Source organism: Aquarana catesbeiana, linkage group LG07 (assembly GCF_042186555.1).
Source record: "Aquarana catesbeiana isolate 2022-GZ linkage group LG07, ASM4218655v1, whole genome shotgun sequence".
In the NCBI taxonomy this organism is placed as follows: Eukaryota; Metazoa; Chordata; class Amphibia; order Anura; family Ranidae; genus Aquarana; species Aquarana catesbeiana.
In genome coordinates this window covers 93,278,995-93,288,372 of record NC_133330.1, presented here as the reverse complement: position 1 = coordinate 93,288,372, position 9,378 = coordinate 93,278,995, and the positions used below count along the sequence as shown (strand labels likewise).

At 49.0% G+C, this 9,378-nt stretch overlaps 1 protein-coding gene across 2 annotated transcripts in view; it reads left to right on the top strand.

Moving 5' to 3' along the window:
* Positions 1–8,789: 8,789 nt before the first annotated feature.
* NCF4 (neutrophil cytosolic factor 4) overlaps positions 8,790–9,378 on the top strand; it is a 63,931-nt gene continuing 63,342 nt past the window's right edge. The window contains exons 1-2 of one of the 2 annotated variants that reach the window (XM_073592497.1): positions 8,803–8,942; positions 9,035–9,089. The gene's annotated coding sequence lies outside the window, so the exon portion shown is untranslated. Of the gene's footprint in view, positions 8,943–9,034; positions 9,090–9,378 lie in introns of both variants that reach the window. The other variant, XM_073592496.1, reaches the window with a different exon arrangement.

Genomic DNA, 9,378 nt, shown 5'->3' with positions numbered 1-9,378 from the left:
TATTTACATTTAGTGCAGTGCGTCCTGCTCACAGTGTTCAGCTAGATCCGTTCCTGCTATTTACATTTAGTGCAGTGCGTCCTGCTCACAGTGTTCAGCTAGATCCGTTCCTGCTATTTACATTTAGTGCAGTGCGTCCTGCTCACAGTGTTCAGCTAGAGCCGTTCCTGCTATTTACATTTAGTGCAGTGCGTCCTGCTCACAGTGTTCAGCTAGATCCGTTCCTGTTATCTTCTAGACTATTTACATTTAGTGCAGTGCGTCCTGCTCACAGTGTTCAGCTAGATCCGTTCCTGCTATTTACATTTAGTGCAGTGCGTCCTGCTCACAGTGTTCAGCTAGATCCGTTCCTGTTATCTTCTAGACTATTTACATTTAGTGCAGTGCGTCCTGCTCACAGTGTTCAGCTAGATCCGTTCCTGTTATCTTCTAGACTATTTACATTTAGTGCAGTGCGTCCTGCTCACAGTGTTCAGCTAGATCCGTTCCTGCTATTTACATTTAGTGCAGTGCGTCCTGCTCACAGTGTTCAGCTAGATCCGTTCCTGTTATCTTCTAGACTATTTACATTTAGTGCAGTGCGTCCTGCTCACAGTGTTCAGCTAGATCCGTTCCTGTTATCTTCTAGACTATTTACATTTAGTGCAGTGCGTCCTGCTCACAGTGTTCAGCTAGATCCGTTCCTGTTATCTTCTAGACTATTTACATTTAGTGCAGTGCGTCCTGCTCACAGTGTTCAGCTAGATCCGTTCCTGTTATCTTCTAGACTATTTACATTTAGTGCAGTGCGTCCTGCTCACAGTGTTCAGCTAGATCCGTTCCTGTTAAATTCCTACTGACAGGCAGGCTTGTCTGGTTACAGTATATAAAGCTACCTGAAGAAAATTACAGGTGTTCTATTTGATCCTATTAGTACCACGGTCAGGCAGCTAGACTATTTACATTTAGTACAGTGCGTCCTGCTCACAGTGTTCAGCTAGATCCGTTCCTGTTATCTTCCTACTGACAGGCAGGCTTGTCTGGTTACAGTATATAAAGCTACCTGAAAAAAATTACAGGTGTTCTATTTGATCCTATTAGTACCACGGTCAGGCAGCTAGACTATTTACATTTAGTACAGTGCGTCCTGCTCACAGTGTACAGCTAGATCCGTTCCTGTTATCTTCCTACTGACAGGCAGGCTTGTCTGGTTACAGTATATAAAGCTACCTGAAGAAAATTACAGGTGTTCTATTTGATCCTATTAGTACCACGGTCAGGCAGCTAGACTATTTACATTTAGTACAGTGCGTCCTGCTCACAGTGTTCAGCTAGATCCGTTCCTGTTATCTTCCTACTGACAGGCAGGCTTGTCTGGTTACAGTATATAAAGCTACCTGAAGAAAATTACAGGTGTTCTATTTGATCCTATTAGTACCACGGTCAGGCAGCTAGACTATTTACATTTAGTACAGTGCGTCCTGCTCACAGTGTTCAGCTAGATCCGTTCCTGTTATCTTCCTACTGACAGGCAGGCTTGTCTGGTTACAGTATATAAAGCTACCTGAAGAAAATTACAGGTGTTCTATTTGATCCTATTAGTACCACGGTCAGGCAGCTAGACTATTTACATTTAGTACAGTGCGTCCTGCTCACAGTGTACAGCTAGATCCGTTCCTGTTATCTTCCTACTGACAGGCAGGCTTGTCTGGTTACAGTATATAAAGCTACCTGAAGAAAATTACAGATGTTCTATTTGATCCTATTAGTACCACGGTCAGGCAGCTAGACTATTTACATTTAGTACAGTGCGTCCTGCTCACAGTGTTCAGCTAGATCCGTTCCTGTTATCTTCCTACTGACAGGCAGGCTTGTCTGGTTACAGTATATAAAGCTACTTGAAGAAAATTACAGGTGTTCTATCCCAGCTTAGTGCAGCTACAGGCCATTAGTATGTCTGGAAGGCCAAGAAGGAGAGGCAGACAGTCACAAGCCAATAAGAGAGGGCAAGCAGGCTCTGTGTCTAGTGCTGGTCGTGGAGACGGTGCATCCTCATCAGCACGTGGCCATGGGACACGCTTGGCCTTTTTTTCGGCAGCTGGCCGTGTTGAGCCGCAACATGCGGAAGACTTGGTCGAGTGGATGGCCAAGCCGTCCTCATCCTCCTCATCCTCTCTCACCCATGCCCAGGGTGCTTTGTCTGGCAAAGCAGCGGCCTCTTCCCTCAGCTCAATGTCATCAGTGACTCTTTCCCTAGCTCCACCATGTCCTCATGAGGATTCCCTCGAACTGTTTGACCACAGTGTTGGGTACATGCTCCAGGAGGATGCCCAGCGTTTGGAAGGCTCTGATGACGATACTGAGCTCGATGAAGGCAGTAACATGAGCGCGGACAGAGGGGGTGCCCAAGAAGGACAGCAATCTGGCAGTCATGCTCCCCCTGCTGCAGCATACTGCCAGGTTTGCTCCAGTGATGAGGAGGGAGGGGATGATGAGGTCACTGACTCAACGTGGGTGCCTGATAGGAGAGAGGAGGAGGAGGAGGAGGAGGAGGAGGAGGCGGCAGCACATCACCAACGAGGCAGGATGCCCTCCAGGGGCCAGCCTAAGGGCAGCACATTGACTGCATCACACCCCAAAGCTCCACATGTGCAGGGCGCTGCAGTCTCTGCGCGTTATTCAAAAAGTTCTTTGGTGTGGGCCTTTTTTGAGACGAGTGCATCAGATCGCACCGCTGCTATTTGCAACATATGTCTCAAGCGTATCTCGCGTGGCCAAAACATCTCCCGCTTGGGTACCACATGCTTGACCAGACATATGTTGACCTGCCATGCAGTTCGTTGGCAAGCGTATCTAAAAGACCCACACCAAAGAACAAAGAGGATCTCTCCTTGCTCCTCATCAGCTGAGATTTCCAACCCCACTAGACCTTCAGTCCTCTCTGAGACCTGCAGTGAGAGGAATGAAGGTGTAGAATTAGGTGTGTCACAGCCAAGTACTTGTGGGCAATCTGCTTTTGGTACACCGACGTCAGATTGTACCAGGCAAATTTCCCTGCCCCAGCTGCTGCACCGCCGAAAGAAGTTTGCTCCCAGCCATCCACATGCCCAGCGGTTGAATGCTAGCTTGGCAAAATTGCTAGCACTTCAACTGCTGCCTTTTCAGTTGGTAGACTCTGCCCCCTTCCGTGAGTTTGTGGAATGTGCGGTTCCTCAGTGGCAGGTACCCAAACACCACTTTTTCTCACGGAAGGCGATTCCGGCTCTCTACCGGCATGTGGAAGGCAATGTCCATGCCTCGCTGGACAGGGCGGTCAGCGGTAAGGTGCATATTACCGCTGACTCATGGTCCAGCAGGCATGGACAGGGACGTTACCTAAGTTTCACGGCGCATTGGGTGACTCTGCTGGCAGCTGGGAAGGATGCAGGACAAGGTGCAGTAGTGTTGGAGGTTGTTCCGCCACCACGCCTCCAAAATGCTGATTGTGACACACCTCTCTCCTCCACCCCCTCCTCTTCTTCTTCCTTCATGGCCTCTTCCTCGGAACCAGCGGTGCTCCGTAGGCGTTCAAGGGGCTACGCAAGTACGCAGGCCAAAAGATGCCATGCGGTGCTTGAGCTGGTGTGCTTGGGGGACAGGAGCCACACTGGGGCAGAGGTTCTGTCAGCTCTGCAGGGGCAGGTTCAGAGGTGGTTGACGCCACGCCAACTTAAGGCAGGAATGGTGGTTTGCGACAATGGCACCAACCTCCTCTCTGCCCTCCGACAGGGACAAATGACCCATGTGCCCTGTTTGGCTCACGTCCTTAACTTGGTGGTGCAGCGGTTCTTGGGCAGGTACCCGGGCTTACAGGATGTCCTGAGGCAGGCCAGGAAAGTCTGTGTGCATTTCCGCCAGTCATATAATGCCAGTGCTCGGCTGACGGACCTCCAAAAGGAGTTTAACCTGCCCAAGAACCGCCTAATCTGTGACATGCCCACCAGGTGGAACTCAACGTTGGCCATGCTGCAGCGGCTGCACACGCAGCAGAGGGCCATCAATGAGTACCTGTGCGACTATGGCACCAGGACAGGGTCAGGGGAGCTTGGTTTTTTTTCCCCACGCCAGTGGGCCATGATCAGGGATGCATGCACTGTCCTGTCACCATTCGAGGAGGCCACGAGGATGGTGAGCAGTGACAGTGCATGCATCAGTGACACTGTCCCCCTTGTCCACCTGTTGGAGCACACGCTGCGTGGAATAATGGACAGGGCACTTGAGGCAGAACAGAGGCAGGAAGAGGAGGACTTCCTTAGCTCTCAAGGCCCCCTTTATCCAGACAGTGTTCCTGCGTGCCCGCCGATCACACAGGAAGAGGACGAGGAGGAAGAGGAGGAGGAGGAAGATTGTGTCAGTATGGAGGTGGAGCCTGGCACTCAGCATCAGCAGCAGTCTTTAAGGGATCAGTCCCAAGAAACACATGGACTTGTACGTGGCTGGGAGGAGGTGGCTGCGGACCATGTCGTTCTTAGTGACCCAGAGGACTCCGGACCGAATGCCTCAGCAAACCTACGCTGCATGGCCTCCCTGATCCTGCAAAGCCTGCGTAAGGATCCTCGTATTCGTGGTATCAAGGAGAAGGACCAATACTGGCTGGCAACCCTCCTTGATCCACGTTACAAGGGTAAGGTTGCGGACCTTATCTTGCCATCGCAGAGGGAGCAGAGGATGAAACATCTTCGGGAGGCCTTGCAGAAAGGTCTGTGCAACGCGTTCCCAGAGACTGGGAGGTTACAAACTCCTGTTTCTGGACAACGTGTTGCTGAGGCTTCGGTCAGTCAAAGAAGGAGCGGTGGAGAAGGTGGCCGTCTGACCGATGCGTTCAGACAATTTTTTGGTCCGCAGCCCCAAGGTATGATCGGTTCCAGCAACCATCGCCAGCGTCTGTTTTACATGGTGCAGGAATACCTAGGGGCAAGATCAGACTTGGACACCTTTCCCACCGAAAATCCTCTGGGTTACTGGGTCTTGAGGATGGATCACTGGCCAGAGCTTGCACAGTATGCAATTGAGCTACTGGCCTGTCCTGCATCCAGCGTTCTTTCGGAACGCACATTCAGTGCTGCTGGAGGCGTGGTAACCGATCACAGGGTGCGTCTGTCCACCGACTCGGTCGATCGGCTGACCTTCATAAAAATGAATGAGTCTTGGATCACCACCAGCTACCAAGCACCTGATGCTGATGTAACCGAATAATTTTTTTTGAAATCTCAGATCCCTTCAAAGACTGCCTATGCTGATGCTGAGTGACTATCCCTGAGTAATTATCCTCTTCCTCCTCAATCATCACGCTGATAGCTTGTAAGAACATTTTTGGTTCTGGGCGCCACCACCAGTGCCTAAGGCACAATTTTTCAGCCCCTGTTTAACAGGGGCGTGTAATTACAATTTTTGATGCAATACTTTGCAGCAGGGCTCGTTCCTGCGTTCCAACTAGAGTGTCTGTGAGGGGTTGCAGTGTTGTGGCACCAGCACCAGTGCCTAAGGCCCAATTTTTCTGCCCCTGTCTAACAGGGGCGTGTAATTACAATTTTTGATGCAATACTTTGCAGCAGGGCTCGTTCCTGCGTTCCAACTAGAGTGTCTGTGAGGGGTTGCAGTGTTGTGGCACCAGCACCAGTGCCTAAGGCCCAATTTTTCTGCCCCTGTCTAACAGGGGCGTGTAATTACAATTTTTGATGCAATACTTTGCAGCAGGGCTCGTTCCTGCGTTCCAACTAGAGTGTCTGTGAGGGGTTGCAGTGTTGTGGCACCAGCACCAGTGCCTAAGGCCCAATTTTTCTGCCCCTGTCTAACAGGGGCGTGTAATTACAATTTTTGAAGCAATAATTTGCAGCAGGGCTCGTTCCTGCGTTCCAACTAGAGTGTCTGTGAGGGGTTGCAGTGTTGTGGCACCAGCACCAGTGCCTAAGGCCTAATTTTTCAGCTCCTGTTCAACAGGGGCATGTAATTACAATTCTTGGTCTAATATTTCACAGCAGGGCCCTGTGAGGGCTTACAGTGTTGTGGCCACAGCAACACCTAAGGCCCAAATTTCTGCTGAGTATATAGGGCAGGACCCTACTTTCAAACATCTAACTTACAAACGACTCCTACTTGCAAACGGAAGGAGACAACAGGAAGTGAGATGAAATCTACCCCTAGGAAGGGAAATTCTCTCCTGTAAGAGTTAATATGGGAAAACAATTTCTCCTTTCCACTGATGCTTTCCAATCCTTGTTCCACAAAAAAACCCAAATTTTAAAAAAACATTTTTCATTGGGACAAAAAAGTGAGGTGAAATCTTCTGAAGAGGAGGAAAGACAGCAAAACAAATGTCACAGGGGTGATAACCCTTCCCTATGTTTTCCAAAAAGCTTAGAAAAGATTTTTTGGCTGGAGCTAAACACGTTAAAAATGTTCAAAATTACAAACAGATTCTACTTAACAACAAACCTACAGTCCCTGTCTTGTTTGCACCGCCTGTATACTGCTGTTCAGAGTATATAGGGCCTGGTGGCCCCACACCTTTCTTTATTTTAATTTGGGTGCGGGGTTCCCCTTAATATCCATACAAGACCCAAAGGGCCTGGTAATGGACTGGGGGGTACCCATGCCGTTTGTCTCACTGATTTTCATCCATATTGCCATGACCCGACATGACATTAAACCCGCAAGCAGTTTTAAATGAGATTTTTTCCTTTAAAAATGACATTTGGTGCAGGGACTGTTCTAAACATGGGAAACACGCGTCACTTTACAGGCATACTATAGACACCCCCCAGGTACGATATTTAAAGGAATATTTCACTTTTTTTTTTTTACTTTAAGCATCATTAAAATCACTGCTCCCGAAAAAACGGCCGTTTTTAAAAGTTTTTTTTGCATTGATACATGTCCCCTGGGGTAGGACCCGGGTCCCCAAACCCTTTTTAGGACAATACCATGCAAATTAGCCTTTAAAATGAGCACTTTTGATTTTGAACGTTCGAGTCCCATAGACGTCAATGGGGTTCTAACGTTCGTGCGAACTTTCGGTCCGTTCGCGGGTTCTGGTGCGAACCGAACCGGGGGGTGTTCGGCTCATCCCTAGTTGGCACTGAAGGGCACTGATAGGTGGCAGTGATAAGCGGCACAGATGGGCACTGATTATCACTGATGGGTGGCACTGATGGGCACTGGTAGGTGACACTGGAATGGAGCACTGATCTGTTGCACTGATTATGAGACACTGATGGGCATTGATTGGCAGCACTGGTGGGCATTTATGTTGTGGCATTGTGGGCACTGGTAGGTGGCACTGGTGGGTACTGATATGTGGCACAGTGGGCACTGGCAGCTGACACTGGTGGGCACAGAAAATGCAGCCATGGCTTTCTGTGTGAGGACCCGATGTCCCTCTGACAGAAGCCGGTGATCGGCTTTTTATTCCCCCCACACTGATAGCGTGAGGAAAAAAAATACTGATTACCGAGCTTCTGTTTACATCATGTTTACATCATGTGATCAGCCATCATTGGCTGACAGCTGATCACGTGGTAAGGGGCCGGGATCGACCCCTTACTTGGATCTGTGATCAGCCGAGTTTCATAGACTCATGATCACAGAGCGTGCAGCGTGCGACCCACAGGGATGCGCAGACATCGCTTGCTTGGGAGGATGTCCATGGACACCCTCCCGGCAATTAAGGCCCATGCTGTAGCCATCTTTCGGCTATAGAGCAGGCGGCAAGTAGTTAAAAAACATTTGTATGTGCGTTAATTTTTGAGGACCGTGTGAATGAAGCCTCAGATTTTTCATTGACAAATGTTAGGAGGGAGGCGACAGACAGGGCCACCCAGTGAGTTCATTTTGGTTTATCAGGGACTAGTGGATCAGTGTATGGTCAGACATGGCTCAGTCTATTGAGGTTTCTGACGCAAAGCTTGTTGTGTTCGCTCAATCCAACTTCTGTACATTTTTGGGGTACTAATTTTAAAAAGGAATGTTATGACATCTAAGTGCTTCCTAAACAAGGTACCGTATTTATCGGCGTATAGCGGGTGTGTGTTATACGCCGATCCCCTGCGATCCTGAGCTGCCAGATCTTCAAAATCGCGGATCGCGATTTGAAAATGGCGCCGAAATACACTTCTCGGCCACTTTCGGCTTCACTCGAGCGCCGCCCGAACCTAGCCGAGTGTACTCGGCTAGGTTCGGATAGCTCCGCTCACAGTCACGCCCATCCCGGGCGGGACTACGAGTGGAGCCGAAAGTGAACGAGAGCCGCTGAGAAGAGCCGAGGACCGGCTCTGTGTATTTCGGCGTCGGCGGCGCCATTTTCAAATTGCGGTTGGCGATTTTGAAGCACAGGATCGAAGGCTGCACTGGGGCAAGGCTGCACTGGGGCAAGGCTGCACTGACAAGGCTGCACTAACAAGGCTGCACTGGGGCAAGGCTGCACTGACAAGGCTGCACTGGGGAAGGCTGCAATGACAAGGCTGCGCTGGGGAAGGCTGCACTGACAAGGCTGCACTGACAAGGCTGCACTGACATGGCTGCACTAGGGCAAGGCTGCACTGAGAAGGCTGCAATGATGGGCATTTAAATGTAAGTTTTTTCCCTTCAACTTCCCTCCTAAAAGTTTTTTTCCTAAACTTGGGGTGCGTGTTATACGCCGGTGCGTGTTATACGCCGATAAATACGGTACTTGTCATTTTCTAAATACCAGCAGTTATATTCCTGGAATCCATAGTACCAATGACTTGCATAACTTGTACTGGTAGGCGGGGGATTTTTGACATACATAGACAAAAGACTGTTTGGAGTGGGAGGTTTAAATCTGTCTTCACTTCCTATTTCACTTCTTGAGCTCGTTGCTATTTACTTTGCATGCTTCCCTTTTCTGATACAGGCAGCACAAAACTTTGTATTGTTTTCAGAGAAGCAGTGTGTGAGTGGGGAAGGTAAGACTCAGAATGGTTTCTATCAGTTTTTTCAGTGCATTTTTTTTTTTTTGTGTGTGTTAAAGCTATAAATATGTTTTATGTTTTTTTAGAGCTATGCTGCATTGTTAGGTGCAGGGATTACAAGAGGAAGAATAGAGAATACAGGTGTGTCTCCTGGTGCTAGTGTTCTGTTCTGCTAGCACGTACTGTACCAATTTTACGTGTTGTCAAAGGTACACATGAATATTGACACCCTTTTCACAGACTCCAACTTTATCTGTCTATGGAGAGGTGCTTGTGCTTCAACACTGGTGTATGTCTCACAAATTGGATCTACAGCCCCACTCTAGTAGTTTTATGGCGGTTCCTAGTTACTAGTCACCCTCTAAAATAAGCTTTCAGGGATTATGCAGTGGTTTTATTTGTGCGGGCATTACTTTTATTCCTACATAAT